General features: G+C 40.3%; 1 protein-coding gene across 4 annotated transcripts in view; it reads left to right on the top strand.

The window, feature by feature from the left end:
- Positions 1–17,444, top strand: part of RGL1 (ral guanine nucleotide dissociation stimulator like 1) — a 277,622-nt gene that overhangs the window by 65,299 nt on the left and 194,879 nt on the right. The window contains exon 1 of one of the 4 annotated variants that reach the window (XM_086343424.1): positions 15,219–15,348. The exons of 2 other annotated variants lie outside the window; for them this stretch is intronic. The gene's annotated coding sequence lies outside the window, so the exon portion shown is untranslated. Of the gene's footprint in view, positions 1–15,218; positions 15,349–17,444 lie in introns of those variants that run through there. One more of the 4 variants, XM_086343420.1, reaches the window with a different exon arrangement.

Genomic DNA, 17,444 nt, shown 5'->3' with positions numbered 1-17,444 from the left:
TGGCTTATTCTCTTGCTTCTTTCAAATCTTTGCTCAGATGACACCTTCCTGGTGAGGCCTTTCCTGACTAGTCTTTTAAAAGTTGTGAACCGCCTCATCACTCCCTATCCCTGTTTTATTGCTTTTTCCCTCACCATTGTGTTTACCACTTTATAATATTCTGTATGGTCTGTTTGTTTATTTTTATTGTCTAGTTACTCTACTAGTGTGTAGGCTCCTTGAAGGGAGGGATTTTATTTGTTCTGTCCATTGCTGTATGCTGAATGTCTTGAACAGAGTCTTCACAGAGTGGATGCTCAAGAAATGGTTGTTGAATGAATGATATGAATGATGGCGAGTGTTTAATGAGAAAATATATGGTATATGGAATTTTAATCACTCTAAATTCTCCTCAAAGTACACAAAACACTCCTTGGTGTTAAATAGAGCTTATTATGAGATGTTCAATAGTATTATTAAAAAATCTCAAACCTCAAAGCCATCTTTTAAATATATTCAGAGACTCAGAACAGTCACTGGTTTTGTATGTTGAGGCCAAAATTGAACTGTTAATTGCATGCTGATGCTTCATCTGCAGTCCTAAGCAACCATGCATTTCAACCCTGCATTGCCAAATGCATCTAATCAAGTATATGAAAAATATCAGCAAAAATTACAAGTATTCCTGTTTCATTCTCTCCTTTCTCCACTCCGCTCTGTGTTGTAGGGGGATTCTACTTGGGCATCTTTCCGGCTGGGTTGTGTCAGTAGGAAGCACTAGAGGATGATGTGGTGTACTCCCCCTTCCTCTCTGCTTCTTTGTCTGCACGGTTAGCATCCAATTCCACTGGGTCTGCAGCTTCCATCAAGTGGCTTGAGCCTAGGATTGCGCTGGAACCAGCTCACACTTGCTCGTGAGGGATGGTTTTGTTCATTTCCCATACCTCTGTGTTCAGCGATATCACATTGATGACTTAAGCTTTGGTGGGTGCATCCACACCTCAGATATTGCAACCTTTATTCCAATAGGACAGTGAAAGTGAAAAGTTGCTCAGTTGTGTCCAGCTCTTTGCGACCCCATGGACTGCAGGATCCTCTGTCCATGGAATTCTCCAGGCAAGACTACTGGGGCAAGAATACTGGAGTAGGTTGCCATTTTCTTTTCCAGGGGATCTTCTGGACCCAGGGATCGAACCTGTGTCTCCTGCATTGCAGGCAGATTCTTTACCATCTGAGCCACCAGGGAAGCCTCTTCCAACAGAGAGCTACGATAAACATTCACCAGCACATTTCTGTGGCCTCGTTGGGGGTGGGGGTGGGGCTCTGGTGGCAGCCCCTCCTCCTTTTTTTCCTCCAGTCTAGCAGTGGGCAACGTTCCAGCTGTTGCTGATCTCTAGATCACACTCTTCTGTAAGAAACTGTTTAGGACTCAGTTCCTTGATCACTTTTATAAGGAATTCCCTGCACTAAATTGCTCCCTTTGTAGAAAGAGGAAATTGTTTTCTTGTACTTGGACTGATAAAATATCTAGCATAACCATGTTAGGTTTGTGTGAACTCATAGAATCTTTGGCAGCAATACAAAACCAAAATGGTCTCCTCTGAAATACTTGTATGGATGCTTTGCTTCGGAACAGGAAAAGATTTGACATTCATACTCTCATTTAGTTGAATAGTAAAGATTTTAGCCTTCTTATTCATTACATATGTTGTGTGCCCATTTTTGGATACTGTGCACTGTGATATCTGGCCAATAGTACTGTTATTTCTGAGGCAAGGCAACCTGGTCCTCTAATACCTCACTTCTGGGTCAATAGCCCAGGATTATAGGGTTCATTGACTGTTTTTTCCTCACATATGCTGCTGTGATTTGCCCTGAATGATTTTTTTTAATGTATTCTTTTATATGGGTCATTTTAAAGTCTTTATTGAATTTGTTACAATGTTGCTTCTGTTGTTTGCTAAGTCGCGTCAGTCGTGTCCGACTCTGTGCGACCCCACAGACAGCAGCCCACCAGGCTCCCCCGTCCCTGGGATTCTCCAGGCAAGAACACTGGAGTGGGTTGCCATTTCCTTCTCCAATGCATGAAAGTGAAAAGTGAAAGTGAAGTCGCTCAGTCGTAGATCAGCATATTTTATTGTGAGTGGAGCAAGTAAAGAACTGCCATGGGGAAGTTACCCTGATTTTAGTATTATCATCTGCAGATTCTGCTCAAGAGTGACATAAACTGTGTTAGGTGGAACCTGGTTTTCCCTATCCAGGGGTCCTCCTCTCCCCAGCTGGAGCCATGGGATCTCATGTGTAGGCTTCCTCTGCTTCATCTCCCTCACTGCTGGTGGTCTGCCTCTGCTGTTAGCCCTGGTTTGAATGTTCGAGCATTTACTTTGTTCTCATGAGCAGTCACTGTACTCTGTTTTATAACTGACCTTATGACTGTCTTGATTCTTCCCTCTTGGTTCTCATTTATCTGCCCACTCATTTGTTCCTTCCTTGTTTTTACTTCTCCTGTTACCAGAGCCTAAGGATCTGCCCCAAATTCCAACCTGAAGTCTGGGTTCTACTGTCTGTTGACAGCCTCCTTGAAGCTTATGGTGTGCATTCCAGATCTTCTCAGGAGTGTATGCCAATTCTCTGCCATTATGTTGTGCCCACCTGTTGAGTCAGTACCAGTTCGTCTCCTCTGCCTTCACCACTACTGGCTGGACCATTATATGTCAGTTGGATGTGGTGCTTTGCCTGCCAGACTGAACCTCCTCCTGTTACATGGGATGATACCCGTTCTCCCAGTGGCTGTGACCAGACTAGTTCTACATTCTGACCCCTCCTCCCACTCCCATCCCTCACCTGCTCAGATCTGAACAGAGTAATAGGAAACTGCCCAGGTAGTTATGCCCCAGTGATAAAGCAGACTGCATCACTAATCACTGGCCTTTTTAATTATGAGGGGTGGCGATATGAGAAGAAAGGAATTGCAAGCCTCCTGTGGTGGCTTTGTCAAGTAGTACCACTGGGTCCAGCCCCTGAGAGAAGAAGCATGACCAGCAGTCAACTTTGCTGTATTACTTTGGGAGCATCTGGATAATACTGTTAACACAGGTCTCATATGAAGCCTTTCTATGTCTTTGGAAGGTGGACAGAAAGTTGGTTTTAAGAATCTTATAACAGATGGGGAAACTGAGATGTGGATTAATCAAATGTTACTCCTGAAATCACACAGGGATTTGTTGAACAGATTCTAGGTTTTGGTTTTGAGGACCACCAATCCACTAAACGAGGGGCTCCCAACCTTTTGACCAAGAAAGGATGAGTTTTTGTTCTCTGAAGCCTTAACATTACTTATACTAGAGCTGGTCCAGAACTGACCTTGGATCGCCTGGTTATTTGTGTGAACCCTCAGTTTTGAGGTGCTCACGATGAAGTTCATGAGAGAGTAGAAGGTGTGCTCCATCCTACTTTTCTTTCTCACCCCATGGCACGTGGTTGGAAGAAATGCAGTGACAGCAGGACTGGGTCTGATCTATCAGGGAGGAGGGACCTTAAGATCTGCCTTCATCTGTTGTCCAACCAAGTTTAGTAAATGGACACACAGCAGTGGGCGTAAGCTAGGGGACAGTTTCCTGCCCCCTCCACACTATTGCCTTCAATAATATTATGTTCTTGCTCTTTATTTTTTTTTCTAGAATCAGTGATAGTGGTAGGTGACTAGAAGGAAAACAAAATCCTTTTGCTTGTCTGAGTGCTGCTTATCTGGCTCTCTCTTGGTCCTTGCTGCACTCCATGTGACATGCTTACACAAGTCTTCTGTCTTGTGTGGGTTGCACTTCTGGCTCCTTCTGGAAGCCTTCCCCTGGAGACCTCTCTGCTTTAGTGTTCTTTGACTCCTCCCTGGGCTCCCGTTTCTGGAGGTCAACCCCACAACCTGTTAGGGAGTCAGCCGTTTTAGACAAGGTCCCCTCAAGATGTCTCGATTCTGGCTACCCGTTGTGATGCTCACTTGAATCCTAGGAAACTGCAGCATCTTCATATTGAGAGTGTGGCTTGCCGCCTATCCCCTGCACTCTGCTTTTGCCCATTGGCTCTAATCAGCCTCTACGATGGGGCGCGAGCCCAGGCTCTGTGTCTGCAGACACTCGGATTCCAGGGGACATCCATCAGTTTCTCCCATGAACTATCCCTGGAATCAGTTCAGTGACGATTTGTTAGTGGAGTCTGCAGTCACTCCCAGCCTCAGTGAGCAATTTTCTGGGAGTCCTCCGGCTATGCCCCCATCCGCCCTTGCACTTAATGGACGGTCGGGGTGTGTGTGGCAGTGACAGGGGAGCACCAGAGAGAGGAGTCAAGTGTTGTCCAGTCTTCCTGGGTCTCTCCGGCTCCCTCCTGTGGTTACTAAGGCTGAATGGTGAAAAGCTAGGGGCCCCTCAGGCTTCTTCTTGGCAAGACTTGGAACGGAATCCATTCCACATCCTATTATAATTATCTGGGGAATCCTGCTCTTTATTCAGTTGAACCCATGGTGCTCAGTGGATTCAACAACCATCTTTGCTGCCGGGTGCTATGGCAGGTATGTCATTAAGTGTCTCTCAAGTGCCCACCATGTTCCCGTAACTCTGGGAATCAGGGGGAGGGGAGGGAACAGTGGGAGGAGGCAGAAAAGAAACAGAGGCCATTCATAGTGGATATCTCTGATAGCAAATAGATGTACCATTCCAAATCACTTTATCTACCCAAGAACCGAATGGTTGGTCTCAGATGTGAACTGCTGTGTGGTCTGGTATACGTCTCTCGATTTTCCTGTCTGTCAAACCAGAGTAGAAGCATAGATTTACATGGCAGAGCTGTTCTGAGAATTAAAGTACCCAAAGGCATGTAATTAAAATGACCTTAAAGTAATTTTCAAATTTGAAGAGTTGTGGAAATGGGAAAAATACCAAGAGAGTCAGAGAGGGACTGTACTTGAACTGTCAGCCATTCCTGGGGCAGTGGTCATTTTTTGGCAGGAACTGGCCTGGGAGGGGCCTTGATAGACCCTGCACAGAGCTAGTTTAAGAAAGCCTAATTGACACATTAGTTATTATTTTATCTTTGTAAAGCTGTGGTGTGCGGCCTGGGACAGCAGGGAGGAGGCTGTGAGGTAGTTCCTTGACAGCCTGCCACTGTCAACTCTTTTGGGAGGAAGATGTCAGTGCCTCGAAGGACAGGCTTAGGTTGTAAGTGGTTCATTTTTAGTTCAGCTGCAATAACTCCTGCTGGTGGTATAATACTTTGATTTTGGAATTCTCCACATAGGGCTTAGTGACGGTGTATGTGTATGTGTGTGGGCATTTACCTGAACAGTTCCCATTCACTTACCTCATGATTACTGGTGGGTCACCTTCTTCATAGGATTCTGGGGGTTGTTACTACACAAATTTTGCTAGGATGACCTGGTTTTTGGACAAAGAAGTTAACACAGTAAGTCATATAATAACTTCCATGCCTCATATTGCAAGGGTTAATTGGTAGCAAGGGCAAGAATGTTCAAGCTACCATACAACTGTGCTCATTTCACATGCTAGCAAGGTTATGCTCAAAGTCCTTCAAGCTAGACTTCAGCAGTACGTGAACTGGGAGTTTCCAGATGTATAAGCTGGGTTTAGAAAAGGCAGATGAACCAGAGAACAAGTTGCTTGCATTCACTGGATCATGGAGAAAGCAAAGGAATTTTAGAAAAATAACTACTTTTGTTTCATTGACTATACTAAAGCCTTTGACTGTGTGAATCACAACAAACTGGAAAATTCTTAAAGAGATGGGAGTACCAGACCACATTACCTGTCCCCTGAGAAACCTGTATGCAGGTCAAGAAGCAACAGTTAGAACTGGACATGGAACAACAGACTGGTTCAGAATTGGGAAAGGAGTATGACAGGCTGTATATTGTCACCCTGCTTATTTAACTTACGAGCAGAGTACATCACGCAAAATCCTGAGTTGGATGAATCACAAGCTGGAGTCAAGATTGGCAGGAGAAATATCAACAACCTCAGATATGCCATTCTAATGGTAGAAAGTGAAGAGGAACTAAAGAGGCTCTTGATGATGGTGAAAGAAGAGAGTGAAAAAGCTGGCTTGAAACTCAGCATTAAAAAAACTAAGATCATGGCATCTGGTCCCATCACTTCATGGCAAACAAATAGAAGGGGAAAAAATGGAAGCAGTGACAGAGTTTATTTTCTTGGGCTCCCAAATTACTGTTGATGGTGACTGCAGTCATGAAATTAAAAGACACTTGCTTCTTGGAAGAAAAGCTATGACAAACCTAGACAGAGTATTAAAAAGCAGAGATATCACTTTGCCTACAAAGGTCCGTATAGTCAAAGCTGAGGTTTTTCCAGTAGTCATGTATGGATGGTTGAATGGCATCTCTGAATCAGTGGACGTGGTTTGAGCAAACTCCAGGAGATAATGAAGGACTAGGAAGCCCGGTGTGCTGCAGTTCATGGGGTCACAAAGAGTCAGACACGACTTAGTGATTAAACAACAACAAGGGCAATGAAGGATGGGATTCTGGTATGGACCTTCATCTCAATTCCTACAGTAGAATGAAGATGTAAAAATCAAGATTTTGGTTCTGCAACAAATATTTTGTGTCATTCTTGGAAGAGGAACAAATTGGGCCATCCCTGTTTAGCTTTAATTCTGCCACTATAAATTATGAAGATCCCAGGTTTCAAGCCTTAGAGATGTTTTCTCCTGTTTAACAAACCCGCCCGCTGTCAGTCCCAACTATCAGTTGGCACTGAATAGTCTGCAGTGCAGCCCTGACCTGTGTGGCCTTCCTCTGCCTTGGATAATTGGATACCAACGGAATAGATGGAGGTTTTTAAAAGAAACTTTATTGCTTTTTTTAAAATCTAAAAATGTAGTGCCCCATTTTTTTTACTCCCCCATTTAAAAATGACCTTTTATACTGAAATTCAAGGACAAGAGGTAAATTAGCCACTAGAATGTGATTTCCATGAATGCAAAGATTTTGCACATTTTATTCACACTGTGTCCTCAGGCCCTGGAACTGAGCCTGGTATATAGAAAGTTTCTCTCCTTGTAGTCCCATTCAGTAGGAATGGTCTTTTCTGGCTTCCTCTGTCTCCCCCTGACCTGCCAATCCAATCTGCCCTCATTGTGTTAGTCTCTTCGATTTGCACATTTCTTAACTCTTTTCTCTCATTCCCATTTCAACTGCCACTGTTTTACAGATGCTCATTTTACCCCTGCTATTTTAATAACTTCAAACTTGTTTCCCTGACACTAAGTTCCTCTGTTTCATCTGCGGCCACCAGATGAAATCTTTCAAAGGCTGCTCGCCAACACTAACTTTAACTTTTAACCTCCGCAGTGTGTCAGAAAATGCTCTTCCCCGTCTGGCCTCTGCGTATCAGCATATATCAGGCTTATCTTCTTCCTTCCACCCGCTCAGCTCTTCCACCACTTCTGATAACCTGCTTTTATCCAAATGTGTGATAAGTGCTAACTTCTGTAGCCTTACACACTTTGTGTAAAAGCCTATCTTCAGAATGAACCTTTTCCACCTCAGGCCACCTGGCACGGTCTTTTCTCAGCTTGGAACATGTCCCTCCATTTTGTTCTTTGGTCAGCTTAACCTGACCTTCTCATAGAAACCTCCAGTGTGCTTGCAGTTTAGTTGAGCTCCCCTGCTTTCACTCAAAAAGAGTCGTCTTCTCCTTCAAGGCACTTATCACAGTGGCAGTGATATTATGCATGTGATTATTCACTTAAAGACTAGGACAAGCCTGTTTACTATTGTGATTTCAGCATCTGTGGTTGCAGCTGAAAGAATGAATATAGATGAAATCACTCAGAGAGAATTTAGAGTAAGAAAAGACAGCCAAGACAGAACCCTGGGGAACAGCAGTGTTCAAGGAACTGGACATGAAAGCAGATCCCATGAAAAAGTCTGTGAGGGGGCACTGCAGAAGATTAGAGAACAGGGAAGAACAGTGTCATGGAAGCCAGTGATGAAGAAAATTTCATGAAAGATGAATGGGGAAGGGCCAAATGCTGCAAAAATTCACAAAAATAAATACGCAAAAGCATTAATTAGATTTGTTATCTGGAAAGTCATAGGAGATCGTAATGGAATAATTTTGATGGAGCGGTGGCACTGGAACCAGATTTCAGGGAGTCGACTTATGAGAGATGGAAAATGGAGTAAATGAAATGCATATTGTTGTTTTTAAAAGCTTTTCTCTGAATTGAAGGAGAAAGATTCATGGAGATCGTTAGAAGAAAATATAGAATTGAAAAGGGATTTAAAAAAATGCTTGTGAATTGCAGGAAGGAGTAAGTAAAGATGGATGAGTGGAATATATAAGCAAGAAATAGTAAACTTGGAGATGGAGAGTTTCACAGAGGTCATGGAGTGTTTTGAGCACATTTACAGAAATAAGCTTTGAATAAGAGGAGGAATGTCTTTGCTCATGAGGGTAGGGTATGCAATAAATGAATTAAAAAATTCGAAAGATTAGAGTAATATGCAAGTAGATGTGTTTGTAGGTTGGGAAGCAGATAAGATGCCAAGGGAATTATTGCACAGTGATTTCTGTGTTATGAAGGAAGGAGCAAGCTTAACCTTTCTTTTCTATAGAAAGATGATTAACACCATGATCAAGTGGAATTTATTCCAAGGGTACAAGAATGGCTCAACATCCACAAATCAATCAGTGTGACATACCACATCAACAATATTAATGTTAAAAAGAATATGATTATTTCAATAGATAGCAAAAAAACATTTGACAGAATTTAACATCCATTTATAATAAAAACTCTCAGCAAAATGGGCATAGAAGGAATGTAATCAAGGCCATATATAACAAGCCCACAGCTATTAATAATACCCTGTTCAATGGTGAAAAGCTGAAAATCTTTTCTGTAAGATCAGGAACAAGCAAAGATGCCCATCTTGCCACTTTTATTTAACATAGTAGTGGAAGTCTTGGCCTGAGCAATTAGGCAAGAAAAAGGAATAAAGAGGATCTAAAGACCCTGTATAATCAAAGAATCTTGAGAAAGAACAAAGCTTGGGTTATCATGCCCTTTGATTTCAAACTGTATCAAAAACCTATAGTAATCAAGACAGTATGGTAGTGGTATTAAATCAGGTGAATAGATCAATGGGACAGAATAGAGTCTAGAAATAAACCCAGACAATCTATGACGAAGGAACCAGGAATATATGATGGGGTAAGGACAATCTCTTCAATAAATGGTATTGAGAACACTGGACAGCTTCTTGCAAAATAATGACACTGGACCACTGTCTTACATCACACATAAAAAGTAACTCAAAAATGGGTTAAAGACTTGAATAGTAACCCAAAACTATAAAATTCCCAGAAGAAAACATAGGTAATAAGACATTGGTCTTGGTGATAATTTTTAAAATCTGAAACCAAAACGAAAGGCAACAAAAGCAAAATTAAACAAGTGGGACTACGTGAAACTATAAAGCTTCCAAACAGCAGAGGAAACCATCAATACCATGAAAAGGCAACCTACTAAGTGGGAGACAATATTTGCAAATCATGTATTTGGTAAAGACTTTTAATATCTGAAATACCAAAGCAATTAAATAGCAAAAAAAAAAAAGATTAAAAAATGGGCAGAGAATCTGAATAGACATTTTCCCAAAGAAGACATACTGATTGTCAGCAGGTACATGAGAAGATGCTCTCCACCATTAATCATCAGGGGAATCCAAGTCAAAACCACAGTGAGATATCACCTCACACTTTAGAAGGGCTGTTATGAAAAAGAAGGGTTGGCAAGGATGTGGAGAAAGGGAACCACTGTGCACTCTTGTTGGGGATGTAAATTGGTACAGCCACTATGGAAAACAGCATGGAGGTTCCACGGGCAAAAGCAGAACTACCGTATGATCCAGCAGTTCCACCTCTGGGTATTTGAAGAAAATGAAAACACTAACTTGAAAAGATATATACATTTTCATGTTCATTGTAGCATTATTTACAATAGCCAACATATGGAAACAACCCAAGTGTTCCTTGATGGATGAATATGTATTACTCAGCAATAAAAGAGAAGGAAATCTTACCATTTGCAACACCATGGATGGATCTTGAGGGCATTATGCTAAGAGAATAAGTCATACACAGAGAGAAATACCATATGATCTCACTAATATGTGGAATCTAAAAACAAAACAAAACCAAGCTCATGATACAGATAACAGCTTGGTGGTTGCCATAAGTGGGGGTTGGGGGTGGAAGAGGGTAAGGGGTTAGGGGTTAGGGTTAGGGTTAGGTGAAATTAAGGATCAAAAGCTACAAACTTCCAGTTGTGAAAGAAAGAAGCCATGGGGATGTAATGTACAGCATGGTGAGTAATACTGTATTGCATCTTTGACAGTTGTAAGAGAATATATCTTAGAAATTCTAATCACTAGAGAAAAAAATGTGTAACTGTGTGGTGATAGATGTTAACTAGACTTACTGTGATCAGTTTGCAGTATATACAAATATCAGATCATTATGATGTTGAAACTAATATAATGTTGTGTGTCAATTATAGTTGAGAAAAAGGAAGAAGGAAGGAAGGAAAGAAAAAGAAAGAAAGAGTTCATGAACCCAGAACGAACTTAGATTGCAGGGTTAGTTTTATTCCTGTTTTATCCAATCTCACATCCATTCTCCTTTGAGAGTTTATGGTTTCACTTGAAAGGATTGTGGATGTTGGAGAGTTGTACCCGTGAAAAGACAAACTTGGACTTGCAAAGTAAGTGCGATTAAGAACACAGTTTTGGCTGTTAAATGAATCTGGGTTTGGATTTTGGCCCTACCTCTATAACTTCTTATGTGACCTTGTACACCGTATTTAACCTTTCTAAGGCTTACAATTCAATGGACATGAATTTGAGCAAACTCTGGGAGACAGTGAAGGACAGGAAGTCCTGGCATGCTGCAGTTCATGGGGCCACAAAGAGTTGGACACAACTTAGCAACTGAACACCACCACCAACAAAGGTTTACTTTCCTTATCCTAAAAGTAGGAATACAGATACCTGTCTTGCAGATTCGTGAGAATTACATAGGGTAACATAGAGTCAATAATCAATAATGAGATTTTTAAATTAGAAACTTGACAAGGGTTTTGGCTCCTTCATGTTATCCACTTCTTTCCTTTTTTTCAGTTTTATATTTGGCTGCACTAGGTCTTGGTTGCTGCACACGGGCTTTCTCTAGTTGCAGTGAGTGGGGACGACTCTCCAGTTGTGGGGTGCGGGTTTCTCATTGTGGTGGCTTCTCTTGTTGCAGAGCATGGGCTCTAGGGTCAGCAGGCTTCAGAAGTTGCGGCACGTGGGCTCAGCAGTTGTGGTGCACAGGCTTAGTAGCTCCAAGGCATGTGGAACCTTCCCAGACCAGGGATGGAACCAGTGTCCCCTGTAGTGGCAGGCAGATTCACGAGGCAGTACTTCAGTATTTGTGGGAAACGGAGGATAGATAGACTCCATAATCATTAAGTTATATTGTGAACGGGCTTAGTTGTTTTCTCTCTAAAAAAGATTTCTCTCTGAGTTGGTCTGGATCCTGTACAGAACCTGTAACATATACCAAAGCATCTCAAAAAAGTCTCTAACCTGTCTAAAAATGCATTCCAAGTTCTAAGCAACTAGTGTTATAAAAAAAGAGTTTGTAAATTAACCTATGTGCAAGCGGGGACTAGTTGTATGGTAGTGATGGTATTGGTTTTGTTGAAGGATTGCGGGGCAAAGAGGACTGGGGAGAAGAATCTCAATCTCCAATAAAAATAAAGACGTAGCGTAGAATGTTTTTTCTTAACTATTGTGAGTCTTGAAGTTTGGAGGACTCTTATATTTTCTAGAAAGACATCCAGTGTCATAGGCAATCCTATGTTTGGTACCTTAGTGTGAAATTCATCTTTACATTTCAGAGAAGTGAAAACAAGTAAACAGAGCAGAGGTTATTTGGTCAGAAAAACTTCCCAAGAGCAGAAAACATTAGGTCATTGAATACTATCAAATGAAGTGCTGAAAAAAAAACTGCTTATTTCCTTAAAACTAGTTATTGTATTATTCAGATACAAATGACTTTTAGATTTCTTGACAGGTTTCATTATATTTTGGCAGTAAAGTACCAACTCCACGTTCATTTATTACATGTGCAAAGATTTTTTACAATTTCTTCAAATATTAGTTGATTTATATCATTTGATTTACAGGTGAGCAGTTGTATTTTTGGTCCCATCTTATGCTATATGGAATTACTATACAAATAATTGATTTAAAATATATAGTGTTTTTTTTCAAACAAAAACATTTACATACCTCTCACTCCCAGTCATGGAGGTTATTAGGATCCCTGCTTAATCTACCACTCAAAACAACTAGAAAGTTGGACAAAATATATGTTTTCAAACATCCGGCTATATAGGCAGCATGCTACTCTGATTTCTGAGAAGGAAAGCAAATGATGTGCATCCAGTGACTGTGGTGGTCTTCTCCTTCCAGGTTATTTCTGGACAAGGGTGCATGGAGTGAGAACAAAACAGAACCCTACATTTGATGAGTTGAGACGACAGAGGTTAGAATTTAGGTGGGTTGATGCAGATAGAATTTGTGAGACACAGACTATAGGAAGGGAAGGACTTATGCTAAGAAAGAGCTCCGGAAATGTGCATATGGGTTCCCTGGAGTCGTTGGTTGAATACAAATCTGCATAACTGTAGGGTGAGATTTCTGGCAAAAGAAGAGTTTTTCTGTACATGTAGATTGAACAATTCCTAGAGATCACATAGGACCAGGAATAATTTAAGTTTTTACCAGTCAGAGCAGAAAGACCCCATTCCACACATGGAACATTTAGTAGGAACCTAAAGACCTTGTAAGACTTGGAATCTTGTAAGACTTGGGTGTTAATGGTGGGGCTAAAATAGCCATAAAGGATAATCTAGACTCATAGCAAAAGGTTTAAAAATAAGCATCAAGCAAATGAAACTAATCTGCAAGAGACTTAATTTTCTGTCAGAGCAGTGGTCAACATTTTTAAAAGGAATTAAACAAAATCTAACTCTTAACAAAGAAAAATACAATATTTCAATTCAGTTCAGTTGCTCAGTTGTGTTCGATTCTTTGCAACCCCATGGACTGCAGCATGCCAGGCTTCCCTGTCCATCACCAACTCTCAGAGTTTACCCAAATTCATGTCCATCAAGTTGGTGATGGCATCCAACCATCCCATCCTCTGTCATCCCCTTCTTCTCCTGCTTTCAATCTTTCCCAGCATCAGGGTCTTTTCCAATGAATCAGTTCTTTGCAGCAGGTGGCCAAAGTATTGGAGTTTCAGCTTCAGCATCAGTCCTTACAATGAATATTCAGGACTGATTTCCTTTAAGATTGACTGGTTTGATCTCCTTGCAGTCCAAGAGACTCTCAAGAGTCTTCTCTAATACCACAGTTCAAAAGCATCAGTTCTTCAGCACTCAGCTTTCTTCATAGTCCAACTCTCACATGCATACATGACAACTGGAAAAACCATAGCTTTGACTAGATGGAACTTTGTTGGCACAGTAACATCTTTGCTTTTTAATATGCTGTCTAGGTTGGTCATAGCTTTTCTTCCAAGGAGCAAGTGTCTTTTAATTTCATGGCTGCAGTCATGATCTGCAGTGATTTTGGAGCCCCCCCAAAATAAAGTCTCTCTCTGTTTCCATTGTTTCCCCATCTATTTGTCATGAAGTGATGGGACTAGATGCCATGATCTTAGTTTTCTGAATACTGAGTTTTAAGCCAAACTTTTTCACTTTCCTCTTTCACTTTCATCAAGAGGCTCTTCACTTCTTCTTTGCCTTCTGCCACAAGGATGGTGTCATCTCCATATCTGAGGTTATTGATATTTCTCCTGTCAATTTTGATTCTAACTTATGCTTCATCCAGCCCAGCATTTTGCATGATGTACTCTGCATAGAAGTTAAATAAGCAGGGTGACAATATACAGCCTTGATGTACTCCCTTCATAATATTTGGCATCTGATAAAAAGTGACTGGACATGCAAAAAAGCAGGAAAATGTGATCTAAAGCCTGGAGAACAATCAGTCAACATGAACAAGCCCCCAAATGACAGAGGTTATAAAGCTAGTAGACAAAGACATGGAAACAGGTATTATAAATGCACTCAATACAATCAGTTATTGGGGCTTCTCTGGTGGCTCAGATGGTAAAAAATCCATCTACAATGCAAGAGACCTGGATTCGATCCCTGGGTTGGGAAGATCCCCTGGAGAAGGGAATGGCAATTCACTTCAGTATTCTTGCCTGGAAAATTCCATGGATAGAGGAGCTTGGCGGATTATACAGTCCATGGGGTCGCAGAATCGAACATGACTGAGCAACTTAACACAGCAATCAGTTATTAAATGGAAAATACAGACATGATGAGAAAAGGGAAATATAAAGAGAAAGTAAAGGGAACTTTTATCTGAAATGAAAAATTTGCTTGATAAAGGAATTAACAGCAGAATACTTGAAATAAAAAATAAAGTTGAAGATAAAGCAATATAACCTCTTGAAGGCATTGCAGTAAAACCTAACTGCAATGAAGCTTACACAGAGAGATTTTAAAAAGAACAGCAGGGAATTCCTTGACAGTCCAGTGGTTAGTACTCCATGCTTTCACTGCCATGGACCAGGGTTTGATCCCTGATTGGGGAAATAAGACCCCACAAGGTGTGTGGCCAAAGAATTTTTTTTTTAAATTAAAAAACAGACTTGTGGGGAACTAGCATATCGACTAACATGCAAACTGGAGTCTTTAGAAGAGAAAGAGAGAGAGGAAAAAAGAACAAAAATAATATATGAAAGCATAATGACCAAATATTTTCCAAATTTTATGAAAAATATCAACTAAGATCTGAGGGGGTCTATGAATACACAAAAGCAGGATACATACTAAGAAAGCTGCACCAAGGACCTCCTAATCAAACCACAGACAGCAACTGATTCTGAGGAAAGTCTTAAAAAGTAGATACAGGGGGGAGATGGCACATTATGTACAAAAGAACAAAAGAATTACGGCTGACTTTTCTTCAGAAACTTGCAAGTCAAAGATGGTAGTGTATCTTTTAAGTGTGGGGAAAAAGTAAGTTTGTCAATATAGAATTCTAGACCTTTCAAACATGAAATATACAATAAAAATTTTTTCAGACAAAGAAAACCTGTGGGATTTTGTGGCCGACAAACCGGAACTACAAGATGCGTAGTTCTTCAGGCAGAAGGAAAGTGATACCAGATGAAAATATGGATCTATACAAAGGAATGAAGAGCTCTAAAAATGGTAAATATGTGGATAGATATTAAGAACATTTTTATCATTTAAAAATTTCTTAAAACATAATTGATCACTTAAAGCAAAAACAATAAGAATATGTTGCGGGAATTTTAACGTGAAAAAGCAAACTGTGTGACAACATTAGCACAAAGAACGGGATAAGAGATAAAAGTACATTATTGCAATAGTCTTACATTACATATGAGATAGTATAGGATGTTATTTCAAGGTAAACATAAATAAGGATGCATATTGTAAACCCTAGATGAGCCTTGAAAAATAAAAATATAGCCAACAAACCAATAGAGGTGATAAAATAGAATTAAAAGACACTGAGCCAATCCAGAAGAAAGAAAACTGGAGGAAAACACAAAGAATAGATGAGACAAATAGCAAAATGATGGCAAAATGACAGATTTAAATAAAATCATATCATTAATTTCATCAAATATAAATGGTCTCAATTCTATAGTAAAAAATTAGACATTGTTAGGATAGTAAAGTGAAGTCGCTCGTGTCCAACTCTTTGTGACCCCATGGACTGTAGCCTACCAGGCTCCTCCGTCCATGGGATTTTCCAGGCAAGAATACTGGAGTGGGGTGCCATTTCCTTCTCCAGGGCATCTTCCCCACCCAGGGATTGAAACCCGGTCTCCTGCATTGTAGGCAGACGCTTTACTGTCTGAGCCACCAGGGAAGTCCTAGGATAGTAAAAACCCCTACTATATGTGATCTATAAGAATTATATTTAAGTATAAAGACACAAAAGGAAAAGGTTGGGAAAACATAAGGCTGTTTTAGCTATATTAGTTATCTAGAAAAAATAGGCTTCAGAATAAGAAATATTATGAAGGATTAACAGGGATATTTCACAATGATTAAAGGGATCAATTAATTAAGAAGGCATAATAATATTAAGTGTGTAAACACAGGATAACTGACTTCAAAATGCATGAAGAAACAGACAAATCTGCAAAGAGAAAAAACAAATCTATTATTATAGTTGCAGATATCAGCATGCCTTTTCATAATTGACAAATCAGTCAGAGAATAATGAGAGACATGGATTTTTAAACATTCTAAACAACTTGGACTAACTGACATTTATTGGACACTCCACTCAACAAATGCAAAATACACATTCTTTTCTAGTACACAAGGAACATTTACCAAGATAGACCATATGTCCAGCTGTTAAATAATTCTCTAGAAATTTAAAATGATTGAAATCATATGTAGTATGTCCTCTGATCACAAGGAATTAAATTAGAAATAAGTAATGGAAAAATATCTGAAAAATCCCCAAATGTTTGGAAATTAAGCAGCATACTTCTAAATAATACATGATTCAAAGAAGAAATCATATGGAAGTTAGAAAATATTTTGGACTAAATAAAAAGAAAATTGATATTATCGTGTAAAATCTGTGAAATGTAATAAAGGCAAATATATAGGTTTAAAAGCTTACATTCAGTTCAGTCACTCAGTTGTGTCTAACTCTTTGTGACCCCATGGACTGTAGCACACCAGGCCTCCCTGTCCATCACCAGCTCCCAGAGCTTACTCAAGCCATGTCCATCGAGTCGGTGATGCCATCCAACCATCTCATCCTCTGTCATCCCCTTCTCCCACCTTCAAAATTTCCTAGCATCAAGAGTCTTTTTCAATGAGTCAGTTCTTCATTGGTGGTCAAAGTATTGGAGGTGGCCAAAGTATTGGAGTTTCAGCTTCAGCATCAGTCCTTACAATGAATATTCAGGACTGATCTCCTTTAGGATGGACTGGTTGGATCTCCTTGCAGTCCAAGGGACTCTCAAGAGTCTTCTCCAACACCACAGTTCAAAAGCATCAGTTCTTCAGCACTCAGCTTTCTTCATAGTCCAACTCTCACATGCATACATGACTACTGGAAAAACCATAGCTTTGACTAGATGGACCTTTATCAGCAAAGTAATGTCTCTGCTATTTAATATGCTGTCTTTTTAATATGCTTGGTCATAGCTTTTCCGGAGAAGGCAATGGCAACCCACTCCAGTACTCTTGCCTGGAAAATCCCATGGACAGAGAAGCCTGGTAGGCTGCAGTCCATGGGGTTGTGAAGA

Source organism: Bos grunniens, chromosome 16, assembly GCF_055505025.1.
Source record: "Bos grunniens cultivar Pamir isolate PY7600 chromosome 16, Bosgru_T2T1.0, whole genome shotgun sequence".
NCBI classification, from domain to species: Eukaryota; Metazoa; Chordata; class Mammalia; order Artiodactyla; family Bovidae; genus Bos; species Bos grunniens.
Note: the sequence above shows the minus strand (reverse complement) of the source record. Positions and strands in the feature narration are given on the sequence as shown.